Below are 13303 nucleotides of genomic sequence, written 5' to 3' on the forward strand. Positions count from 1 at the left end.
GGGGAACTGGTGGAATAAAACAGTTTATTTAGAAGATGCTGTGAAGTTGTTTAGACCTGCAGTCAGTGAGTCTCAAATTGGCATGAGGAAGCTATGGAAAGAGAAACTGGAGCCAGCTGCACATGGAAGTGGAAAAGGAACAAACAGCTGGGAGGAGAGCAGCAGAACAATGGCTGGCACCATTCAAACTGCAATTCAGTGATTAGGTCATGGGTGAAACCCACAGTGGTTTTGCCATTGACTTCACTCTAGAGCTCCAAACTGCTGTAGGTCCATCAGCACGAGCAGGGTGTAACTTCAGAGCTATTACAAATGCATTTGAACTTTTAAATAACAAATTGCCTTTGGCCTCCGCTAACAACTCACTTCCCACTCTTTTCTCATGCTGTGCTTGTGGCTGTAGCTGTGAGCTAACCATGGACAGCCACTCAGCAGGAATAAACTGTCATTGATCTACTGGATTAAACAGCAGTTGCTTAGATTTAAATCTACCTGAGATCCTCCTCTGAAAATTTGTCACTTAGATGAAGAAAGCATTAATTCTGAAATCTTTTGTGTTTTAAAATGAAAATGTTTTTGTGCTCTAAATCTAAGCCTGTATCAGCAGTAGTTTACTAGCAAGGTAATATGAAACATGAAGAACAGGATACAATTCAGGTAAATCAGAAATCAGGCTTTATAATATTGAGAACTTTTACCTCCTGCAGTAGTATGTAATAGCAAATTGGTTAATCAGCAGAGGAAATGCACAGGAGCCCTATAAATTATTTAATTCAAAAGTGACAGGAAAAGATTATTAATGAGTGACACTTTCAAATAATGTCCTCATGGTGAGACCACCTGTAGTTTAATGAATTAACATTGTTACCAGGATCTTTGCTAAAGACTTATACATTTAATTTGATTGTGTTAAACATGCCATTTATTTATCTTTATTAATGGGATTTCTATTTTTATATACAGGACCCAACATGAACAATGGTATAAAAGTGGCTTCCATGATACATACTCTTTATGGGAAGAAAGCAGTTTATTTGCTGGGGATTCCTTTCATTCTTCAAGTTTTCATCTGGTGTTGCTGGAACTGCAAGCATAAACCATGACAGAATCAGCATCTAAAGAGCAGAAGATTATAAAGACTAATTAGCTGATGCAGGAGGCTTGATCCTGTCAAGCAGCTTTTGCTTTTACTTCAGGTAATAATTTTATTACAACCAGGGAAATGTCATATTTAATTCTGAACCCCGCTCTGTGCAGTTATGTCTGGTTTTACCTACAGTTCATCCCATGCTTATAGCCACACAGCAATATTGTCCTTTTCATTTCACTGATTTATTCCTAGTCTGTTCCTTCTACTTTCAAAAGTTTTGTCCATCTTTCAAAGAAATTATGGTACACCTGCAAAACATACAGAAACCGAGGCATGAAGGAGATCTCCTGATCCTACTGCCCTTCAAAGCAAGGCTTCAGATTAGGTTGCCAAAGTCTCCATCAAGTCAAAGCTTGCGGAACTCACTTGTAGTGAGGGAGATGCCACCACTTCTCTGTGCACCCTCTTCCAATGTCTAACTGTCCTCATCATGATTTTTGTCCTCATGTATCCAAACAGAATTTCCCCTGAAATAACTTGTGTCTGTAGTGTTTTGTCTCCATGCAAGCCTTTTTCCAGTTTATGGGGCATCAGGTTATCAAGTACGTGTCCTGTTCTCGGCTGTTTTTGATGGCCTAGAAAGGCTCGGGATAGCCTTGGGGCAGCCCACGCTCCAAAGGACAAAAGGACTCTTCAGGTTTTTTCGGTCTTCAGTGTTTATTAATTTTTTATCTACAATATCTTCTCTCGGCCCGACAGAGGTCTGCACAGCACGTCAGCCATGAGCACACTGTGTACCCTCGGGGCAGTCAGTTATCTTTATACCCAAAACTACTTATAAGATATTTACCTTTTCCCCCCAATGCCTTTCACCCTTATTGACAAGTGCACTTTTAGTAAGAACCAATCTCAAAGTGCCACCACCACCGCAGAAGATGGACGACAAGAAGAAGGACAGGACACGCCCCAATTCCTCCATCTTGTCTCCCTAACACCCCCCTGTACCAAGATTCTAAACCCTGTGTTTCACACCATAACTAATCTATCTCTTCACCATTTATCCCTGTGTGATTCTCCCATCCTCACACAGGTGATGTTTCCTGTGCTGGATCACAGTCCAACCACCAGACACTTCTGGCCACGTTCCAGGACCTCCAAGCACCCCAAGGGTTGTCTCGGTGACCCTGCACATCAGGACTGCTGTGCTGAGATCCCACAAGTACTGTAAATCAGCACCGTTCTGCTAACCCTAGCCACGTGCAAAGGCAATCCTGAGCATTAGGGAGCTGTGCTTTCCCTACCCTGATGTGACATCAGAACAAGTATCCTTGGGAGTCCCAGCCTGAGAGCCTGCTGCAGGTTTCAAGCTGCCTGCCTCATTGACCTTCTGAACATCTCTGCAGATGATGTATAGCAGGGGCACTCGGCCTGGAATGCTTGGGTTACAGCCAGCCAGCCTGAAGACTAATCCATCTTCTGCAAAAGACACAGAAATGTTAGCAGGGTTCATTTGGAAGCCAAAGAAATTGTTCCAGCAGTCTGTGACCTGCTGCCTCTGTTTCCTGAAGTACTGCAGCAGCCCTTCCTGCTACATCCCATCTCATGACCTCTTCCACATACTGCTCTTGTCAATTTTGTTCAAGTGACAGAGCCTGCCGGGTTACACAGCAGAGAAACTGCCACTGCATGGAGCCCACAAGACCTTCCACACAGCACCTCTCTTCAAAGCAAACAGACATTTTACCTGGCCCCTACTTTATCCTAATCTTCCCCTAACTTAGGTGACTGTTTAAATAAATTTCCTGCTTTGGGTTTAAGGGGTTTAGAATTTGTGGGGGTTCAGGTTTTTGATTAGTGGTGTTTTTTGGTTGGGTTTGTTGGGGTTTTTTTGCAGGGGCAGGGCAGGCAGTTCTTAACTACATAATTAAAGCTTGGGTAAGGAATAAATACTTTTTTGATTATTGTTCAAATTCCAGCCAAACACAGCAAGGCAACTAGAAATGTCTTTTCACAAATGAAAAGAAGGGTTTTTCCACAAGCAAAGAACACAGAGAAGTAACCAGGAAGCAAGGGACCTGTCAGAGCAGTGAATGGTCACACTGTCAGCAGCGTCAGCACAAAGGTTGTGCTTGAACAGCAGAAGAAATCTGGAAATCAAGAAATGAAAAGGCTAGAAAAGACTCATTTTGGACACTCACCCCTAAGTAACACTGTCCTTCCACACCCTCTCTCTTACCCTAGATGAGCGATTAAATATGAGGTACTGTTGTCATTGTAGTACAAGAGTTCTGTTGTCATTACATTGCAAGGGTTCCATATTACTAGAGTTTCATACCTCCTTGACGTTTCTTGTAGGCAGCTCCTTTAGGCACTGACTCTTCATTGTCCTCACAGCAGCCAACTGACTCCAGTTCCCACCAATCCACTCTCTTATAACACTCTTCTGATTGGCTACAGCTGGCCTGTTAACATCAGGCCTGCTCCTAATCCTTAATAATTGGCTCAGCTGCAACTCTTTTGGGCATAAGATTTCTTTCTATACTACCTTTATTTACTTATGTTCCATGCCCTTACAAGGTACAATAGACAACTGGATACAGATTGCTGTTTCAATGAAGAGATGTGGCATGGATCTGATTCCTTTTGTCCAAGAGATGTGGAAACAAATGAGTTAAGCCCAGGCAATAGGAAGAGCTATAAACACATAATAATACTTAAGACTAGCTAGAGAAAATTCAATTTGAATTAAACCTAGGCAGCATGACTGAACATGACTACTACATATCAGTGCCAAGCACCCCCTAAAAATTAACTTTTTTAAAATGCAACCAATACCAACAAAGGAAACACCACACTTGGGAAAGGATAAATTCTCATTCACCTGAAATTGCAGGTAGTGCTCTTAGGTCACTCCAGACTTTCTGGCACTAATAAATCTTCTAATTTTGGGGGTTTTTTAAGTGTTCTCACTGTATGACATTCTCCCAAAGTGGGAGATAGAACTGAGGTTGCAACATCAGTTGGGGTCACTCTTTGTTCATGGGTTTCCTGGGAAACACTGGCCAGAGGCCAGCTAAGTAACCTATGTTCTGATTCCTTCTACCCTCTGCTCAACCACGTGGCCATCATCCCAAAAGTCCAGGTGTCTTCTTTCTTTTTTTATTCTAACATCATTATACTTTTTGCCATCTTGCAAATCTTTTCATAAAACCTTGCATAAGACCTAATAGAAAATGTAAACCCAATGAAATCTAAATGAAGATTTGCACCCAAACTGGAGAGTATCAACTTGAAAAAGTCATATCTAAACTAGCAATTAAGAACAAAAATACATTAAAAAATAGCACCTTCCTCAACTCTACAGCAGAAAATATTAATTTAGACCACTTTTGTATACTAGTTTTGATGCAACTGCAATCAAAGAAGTTCAAACAATACTGCACCATTCTCAATATAAAAAATTTTTTGTAAAAAATGCTTAAAAAAATAAAAAATCATAACACCATTGAATCATTTACTCAAAACTCCATTGACTGGGAAAAGAAAAGTTAGCTTTGAAAGTTTTCATTACTTTTCCTGCTCACCTAAACCCACAAAAATTACCTCACTTGTCTTTCAAAAATGGTTGTTTCCAAAACTCCTCAAATCTGAAAAAGAGCTAAATGTCATGCCTTTCAGCATCTATGTCTGAAAGGAAAAGAGAATGACACTATTTTACAAATACAGATTCAGGTTTATACACCTACATATAACATTGAAATTATCTCCTGTCCAAATATTCAAATATTTTCATTCGTCTTATTCCTTGAATTATGTTGAAGGCTGCCTTTATTTTTCTTTCCAAGGAAGGATAGCAGGATTCTGAGGTAGAGAAAATGTTTTAATACAAAAATAAAAACTACATATTGTTCTATACACAAGAATGAGTAAGATGATCCCTCGTGGTCAAGCAAGTGCTTTTGGTGGGTGTCCAGCCAATTTCTTCAGTGCCTATTTTATCTATAATATAAGACACAAAAATAAACAAACCCTAAACATGGAAGATTTATCTTAAACATTTTTTGGAATAGTTACATTCTTGCAAATAATTAACAAAGTCCCTACTACACTAATTAGACATTCAAATCCACCTAGTGTCTTTGTTGACACCTCCCACATATTCCCTAATGCAGCTGTGGATAAGATGGAGGATCCATACAGTTATTTTAGGAATATCATCAGACAACTGTTGCAAAATCTCACTAATGATGCAGAAATATACAACTGGAAATTTTGCAGACTGATGGTGGGTTTTGCACTCCTTTTGCAAAAATCATCATGCAGCAGAAGTCAAATTTTATGCACCCCTCTACACACACAGGGCATCAAACAAGTGCATGCCCTTATAACAGGCTGTCATTTGTATCAGTAACAACAGAATGTGTCTGAAGCAAGTTATCTTTTGAGAAAGCAGATTCTATGATTTTGCTCTGATCTTCACTGTGCTCGAAAGGAACAGTAGATGCACTTTTGGGGCAGAAGTTTGCTGCTCAGCTGCTTTAGAGGGGCAGTGGGCACACAGGAATGGTTGGGAAAGGAGCTGTAGAGCTCCACGGAGCCACAGTGACAGCAGCAGAGTCCCCTGAGGCACCCCCTGCTCTGGGTGCTGCCATCAGGGAGCTCAGGGCCAGCACAGCCACACAGGATCTCCATTCCCACAGGAGAACGTGGCCAGAACACAGCCTGGCCATCCTGGGCCATTTCCACTTCCCCCACTGGGCCACATCCTGACCCCTCTATGGACTAACAGGCTGTCCCAGCCTCCAGCTGTCCCCAGAGATGCGCCTGAGGCCCAGGGCTGCCCCAGTGTCCCCCAGCTGCTGGGCTCCTGGCTGGGGCACTGGGTCCCCAGCTGGGTCCCCACGGCTGGGCCCCACACAGCCATCCTGACTTTGACCCACAGGCACTTTGTGTTCAACTTATGAGTTCAAGGCTAAAGAGCTTTCCTTGAGACATTCACCTCAACTGATTCTAAGGGCAGAAGCCATCTGCCTGAATGCGAGACCCTGCTGCCACATGAGTCCCTTAGGTCCCACATGAGGTCCCTGCCACCCAGGCTCCTGCACTGCTCCAGCAAGACACAGATTGCCCACAGCTCCTGCAGGATACCTCCAGCCCTTCCATGGAATGGGTCATCTCTCATCACCCTATGACAAAGAAACTACACTGAGCACTGACTGTCTGTACGGTAAAAGTGAAATTCCTCTTTGGTTTCAGACACTTAAATTTAGCTGTGACAGATGTTGCCATGGGAGACCAGTGTCTGAGCCTCCCATCACTGCCAGCAGACCTTTAATCAATACAGTCAGGGGAGGTGAAGATCTGCCCAGGCAGAATTTGTTTACTCTTTGGTGGGCTAAATCACTACCTTGGGTGTCAGGGAACAGCAAGAGTGGGTCTGCTTTGGAAGGGGAGCTGGGATCCAAAGGCAGCAGCAGGATAGGCAGGCTGGAAGCCTTGCTGACACTGGGCATTTTTCTGGAGCATCCAGGAAAGAGGAGCTGAGGGGACATGGCAATGGAAACCAGCATTAGCCAAGAGCCCTGTAATCCCACAGGGATAACCACATCTAAACTGGTCCTGAGCCCAGGCTGCCAAACCTGGACCCAGAGGGATTTGCGCAGATCCCTGGCAGTAAGCTGCACTGTCTGCTCTGAGCAGGGGGTGATTCCTCTGCCCAAGCATGGACATCTTGTTATACATCAGTGTATCCCTCCTGGCCATCTGCTGCTCCAGAAGGGTTGGTGTCTCCTGCAGGTCCTATAGCATATCTGCCAGCCCTGGGCAAGCGCATTTGACTCTCTAAGGGATTTCCAGTGGCTACAGAGAGGAGTTTAGGCATCAGGAAACACCACAGTGTCCTACTGGTAGGCACCCAGGTGTAATCACAGCTAAATCCCAATCCAGGGGACCTGCTCAGCTGCCTGCACTGCCTCTGCCAGCTGTGGTGAGAGAGAAGCTCCAGAGGCAGTTCAGCTCATTTTAGGTGAGTTGGACAAATGCCTCTCCAGAGGGGCCTTTCGTCTTTCATAGAGGAACCTAGATAGAATCATAGAATTGTGGAGGTTGGAAAAGGCCTCTGAAACCAGTGAGTCCAGCTGGTTAACCCAGCACTGCCATCCAACCTAAAGCTAAACCACCTCCCCATATTGAGACCTCCCCTGGCACAAATTGAGGACATTTCCTCTTGTCCTGTCACTTGTTACCTGGGAGAAGAGAACAACTCCTGCCTCACTACAAACTCCTGTCAGGTTGCTGAAGAGGGTTATAAGGTCCCCCAAGCCTTCTTTTATTCAGGCTAAACAATCCCAGCTCCCTCAGCTGCTGCTCATCAGATGTGCTCCAGACCCTTCACCTGTTCCATTGCCCTCTCTGGACATGCTCCAGCTCCTCAATGTCCTTCTTGTAGTGAAATGCCCAAAACTGAACACAGCACTGGAGGTGCAGCCTCCCTAGTGCCGAGTACAGGGGGACAATCCCTGCCCTGGTCCTGCTGCCCACACTATTCCTGATATAAGCCAGGATACAGTGGCCTTCTGGGCCACCTGGGCATACACTGGCTGCGGTGCAGCTGCTACTGACCAGCACTTCCAGGTCCTTTTCCTCTGGGCAACCTTCCAGCCACTGTGCCCCAAAGCTGTGGCATTGCGTGGCATTGTTGTGATCCACATGCAGGACCTGGCAGTTTACCTTGTTGAACCTCAGCCCCAAGACAGTTACCTAATAACCAGCTAGGGTGGGATGGGACTGGTCCCAACATTGGTTTTCAGAGGTGTGGCTGTGCCAGAGATGACTGAAGACTAAAGCACATGATCCCAGTGCAAGTTCCTGGTGTACAGACTAACTAACACTGAGTGCAGCTACACTGCACAGACACCTGCAGTGTAAAAATCTGCATCTGGGTCTTCTCAGAAAAATTAATTCCCAGTTCCTTGGCTCCTGTCTGCATCCTCCTGGGAACTACAAACTAACAGCTCTCTGTTTTGTCTGCAACACTTGAATCATTCAAGAAGAAAATCTCTGTGTGACCTAATACATAAAGGGCCCCACAAAAACAGAAAAAAGGAGCAATTTCCTCATTTATTCCCAGTAATTTAGTTGAAGCAACCATCAGTCAGCAGGTGAGAGACCTGGGCTCAGTGAGCTACTCTCAGCTCTACACACCATTTCTCTAGAGCCCTTTCCAAAGGCAGAGAGAAGAAAGTGTAGACAGAAAGAATACATGAGAGCATCTAATCAGCTGTGTAGAGTACTCACTTGAGAGAGGAGAAATTAGCACTTCAGTTTCTGCATCAGCTATTATTTATTTCATCAAATGGCTGCCTGATATAAACCACAAACATTAATTGGCACAGAGAGTTGTGGTATCAAAGTTCTTTGTTCTTGTTCTTATACCCCAAGTAACTATGGATTCCAGTGAAAAATTAGTAGAAATTACATAATTCATTTCCCTTTTTATATATCAACTCATCAAAAGCCTATTGAAATATTTCTTCCTGCTCTCTGCATCACACACCCCCAATAATCAGGCCTGGAAGTTTGTTAAGGTGACTAATACAACAATGTAATATCTTGGCATGAAGAGATGTAAAGGTGGAGGCTGTAACAAGGACAGACTCTTTTCAGTGGTGCCCAGTGCCAGAACCAGAGGCAATGGCACAAACTGAAACACAGGATGCCACCTCTGAATATCAGGAAAAACCTTTTCACTGTGAGAGTGACTACACCCTGGCACAAGTTGCCCAGGAAGGTCGTGGAGTCTTCATCCTTGCAGATACTCAAAAGCCATCATGATGTGGTCCTGGGCAATGTAGTGATCCTGCTTGAACAAGGGGTTGAACAGGTGTCCTCCAGGTCCCTTCCCACCTCAGCCAACGTGTGAGCCTGGGCTTTTTTTGTTCTCTGGGTCTGGAGGAGCAACCAGTTGTGTTGTCTCAGTTAAAGTGCTTCCAGGCTGCCACACGAGCTGTGACCAGCAGAAATCGGGTGCCAAAGCTTGGAGACTGCTGAAGATCCCACAGAAGAGAGAATGTTGTAAAAAGAAAATAGATTACTTGGGCACATGGCAAAGTCTGCTTTGCCCCTGGGAAAACTACTGGAAAAGGTCACTGATTAAATTTATTTTTGACCCACTTTAAACTTTGTAAAAAGGACATAATTCTGTGAGCTCATTTACACTAGGCGGAAGAGCACAGTTAATATGCCTTGGGTGCTAATCATTTCAATTAACAAAAACTAATAATTTTGACTGAAAAATGTAAGCAGACTCATATTCTCCCTCACAGCCAAATGCACAGGGTCTCTATTAATTTCTGTCAACCCATGAAGTTTGTCTCCTCTCTTTGAGGCCAAACTCAGTATTTGGCTGCAGCCTGCCCTCTTCAAAGTCTCACCTGTCACTCAGCAGGAGATCCACAATCCTGGTAGTTGTTTCAGGACACAGTTTGTCCTTCCAACAAAGGGCATCCTGTTTGGCTTTGTTAGGCGGTCTTCCTCTCCTCAACAACAACAAAAGCCTTACATAATTAAAACTGTAGCTCTGTTTTACGGTGTTTTTTAAAGACATTCTGAAAGAATGCATTAACAGCAAGGCACGTAGCACTAGAAGTATAGAATTGTACACAGATTCTTCCTTAAAAACAGGGAGAAATGGTGAAAAACAAATTGCTGTGCTATGAAAGCTGACTGTGAATCAGAAACAAATTAAAGCAACCATTTTTCTGAAAAAGTAGAAACATAATCAATGGCATAAGTGTTAGAAACAGTTAATAGCAGAACTGTAAAAGGTTTGCATTCTTATATAGCTCCCTCTAGCTTGGTAGCTGGACAAAAATATTTCTAAGTTTAGACCCATGATGATGAAAACTAAATATAGGGTATAAAGCAACACTTTATGAAAACAAAAATCTAAAATTTTCAGCTGTGGGTGTCTTTGGTAAGATATTCATTCTTAGGTGACTTGATGCAGATCTTAGTCATTTAAATGGGAGTTGTGGAACTAGGCATTTCTGAGCTCAAGGACATTTTATCCAGCTACGTCAGTGTACGTGAAGATGTTCTGAACCTGCTTTTCATTTTCCCAAACCATTTTTTAAAATCTTCCTTCTTTTCTCTGCTTCCCAATTTAAACCTTTTTTCTCCCTGTTCTTATCTAACAAAGGCAGACATGACTCTTGAATTCCACACATCTCCCATCTGGAAATTGTCTCCTCTTGCTACCATCCTCCTATATTTTATGTGACCAGGAGGAATGATATTCTTCTCTAGCAACAGTAGGAAATACCACAAGGTGTTGCTTAATGAAGTATTGAGGTTTTTGTTTCATGTCATATTCCAGTAGCACATGGAATGTACATTCACAAGTTGTAACAAAAAAACAGGAGGAAACAAGCACTGCAAACAAGCTCCTTCCAAAAGCTGGGGAAGTTATCACACAGCTCTGGCATCACAAGTTCCACAGGAGGCAGAAGGCCAGCCTAGCTGTTCCTTAGCTGGATATGGCCTGCATATCTCTGAAGAGCTCTCCCTTCTCCAGCTGCAGCAGTTAAGCCCATCCTTCAGAATTTATGTCATTGCTGGGGAGAGTCTGGTGGACATTATGTAGTAAGGAGAAGACACTTCATTATCTGCATAAAGAACAAAACTCCCATAAAATTAATTGGGATCATTCTATCATTATGGCCAAAGTCAACCTCAAGTGCACAAAGTAACAGTAATCACAGAATAAACCCCAGCCAATACTGTTTCTGTCTCAAATCAAGAAAGTTCATTTCAAAGTTGTAGTGGTCACACTCTTCATCTAAACTGTAACACTTTTTCAATGAAATTTGACTCACTGGCAGCAGAGTAAGAGCTATCCCTCTTTAGCAAAACAGTACATGACTACTATTTCCTCCTATCTGTGACTAACCCCAATCAGAATTTACTCTTTTTATAAATATTCAGGTATCATTTGACGCAATGTTGAAGGAAGATGAATCTGAAGCCATTTCTGGATGAGGAAGAATCACAAAGATCATTCAAAGGAGGCAAATGCACTCATCTGTTAGAAATGGGAAGTGAAAGCTCTACAAGGATGGAACACTCTCAAACTAGCTGAAGCACTTGATGGATCTTTTCCCACCCTCTGTGATTAATAGAATGCATAAGTTATTAAGTCTCCAAGCATTTTGGTTAAGGAGGCTTTGATTTGAAAAATGAGACAAGTGCTTCCAATGCTGTCATTGATAGGAAATTAGGTGATAGAAGAGAGCACATTTAAGCAGCTCTTAAATATTCATAATTAGAGCTGTCAAACTGCTATTCAAGCCTCTCTTTCTCTTGCATTTACCCAAACGGTCTGTCAGGAGTAATGCAAACAGCAAAGCCAGGGGGATGTGACAATACCAAAGTTCTTCAGAAGTAATTGTGGGAGGACAGAGTTAGGGGTTTGTTTTTTGGTCACAATACAGACATAACCATCAAGTCAGAGAGATGTACCTAAATAATTTGCTATATTGCCAGGTTTTGAGTTGTACCTGTACCTTTGATGAATAGTGCCATCACAGTTCTGCTACTTCCCCTTCGTTTGGTGCAGTAACAGAGCATTTGACTCACCAACTTTTTGATTGTTTCCCTAGAAGTACATTCTAGGATGCTTCTTCTTGTGTCTCTGAAGCTAAAAAAATGAAATTAAAAAAATTATAAGACAGATAAAAATATCAAATTAAAATTTATAATTATTCTTTTCAAATAGATAATTTATTTGAGTATTATGAAAATATTTTTTATTTATATAGATGTTTTGATTCTAAAGCCCCATACTGACAGAAGGGGCTCTCAAACCAGGATATTCCAGGTACAAAAGTAGGCATACTCAAATAAATGAGGGATTTAATTTATTATGAACTTCATTGACTTCTGTTCTATAACTCTATTAATTTAGAAGAATTACAACTCAGTTCTGCTTTTCAGACAGTTCTGTGCACAGTGTGGCAAGAAGCTGCAGGGCTTCACCAGCAGGCACGAGATGTGCTTGAGCAGGCAGCAGCACGAGCAAAGCAGAGTCCTGGAGTTCAGGCTGCCCCTGACTGCACCACCTCTCTGCATGAGCAGTCCCACAAGAGCAGCGTCTGCTCAGGGTGCAAAACCTCACCATTTGGTTCATCACTACAAAAACATCTTCTGTGAGCCCAGCTGCTCCTACAGAAGACAATCTTTGCTTCATTTATCTCATTTCGTACAGTTTGTTAAAGTACGAGTTCCTCCTGTGCTGGGAGGTCACACAAGCAAGCCACAGCTGCAGGAGCCCTGGTGCAGTTGAGGCCCCAACCTGATGTAAAGCACACTGCAGGGGCTTCCAGCTGCCTCCAGGGCCATTAGGCTGGCCCTTAAGGAGCAGAGAGGACAGATGACCATTTGTCACCTCAGATGTGCAACCACTGCTGGGTCCGTGTCTAAATTGAAACAGAGTTATAAGGTGGACTCGAAATGCACCTGGGAGGTAGAGAGCAGTACAAGGCAGTAATTGGTGCACAGAAACATTGCCCTCCAGTTTCGGTGCAGGAAATGAAGACAAATGCCTCTTGCAGTTGATGCTTCAAGAGGATTTATGCATAAAGAATGGAATTACTTCCAGAGACTTTTGGATAAATCTGTATCCCTACACTAAAGAACAAAACTAGCTTGTAAAAATTAAAGGGATTGGCACCTCAGTTCTGAGAGAGATCATGCATTTAGGGCTAGGGGAAAATGACTGATTGACAAAACATATTGACATGGAAATTGATTTTGTAACAGGAAGGAATAAAAAATTTCTAATGTATGCAATTCTCCTGAAAGGGAGCAGAGTCAAGGACAGACTGTCCAGGTGGCAGATGCTGAATGCCCCAGTGTGTCCAGCTGTGACATCCCCAGAGGGCAGGCTGATTCACAGCTGCACATGACACAGACATGTGTAATGGAAGATCTGGCAGACTCAAAGAAAGCAGCCCAATTGGAGAACCAAGATCCAACCAAGTTGTTGGATCTTTATCCCAAAATGTGTGCACCCAGACCATGTCAGAAACTGGGCAAATAGAAAGGGGATTTGCAATGAAAGCAGGATGTGCTAAATGCATAGATAATGTTCATCCATGTCTGCAAACAGATTGATTGAATGTGAAACTTGCAGACAAGTATAATCTAATGTTCTAC

At 43.0% G+C, this 13303-nt stretch overlaps 1 long non-coding RNA gene across 1 annotated transcript; it reads right to left on the reverse strand.

Annotated features, from left to right (window-relative positions):
• Positions 1-976: 976 nt before the first annotated feature.
• Positions 977-3475, reverse strand: LOC135443464 (uncharacterized). The gene is made up of 3 exons (XR_010439028.1): positions 3426-3475; positions 2392-2566; positions 977-1115 (listed from the first exon to the last, which is right to left on the reverse strand). It is a non-coding gene; the product is annotated as an uncharacterized LOC135443464 (long non-coding RNA).
• Positions 3476-13303: the final 9828 nt, after the last annotated feature.

Source organism: Zonotrichia leucophrys, chromosome 2 (genome assembly GCF_028769735.1).
Source record: "Zonotrichia leucophrys gambelii isolate GWCS_2022_RI chromosome 2, RI_Zleu_2.0, whole genome shotgun sequence".
Taxonomy (NCBI): domain Eukaryota; kingdom Metazoa; phylum Chordata; class Aves; order Passeriformes; family Passerellidae; genus Zonotrichia; species Zonotrichia leucophrys.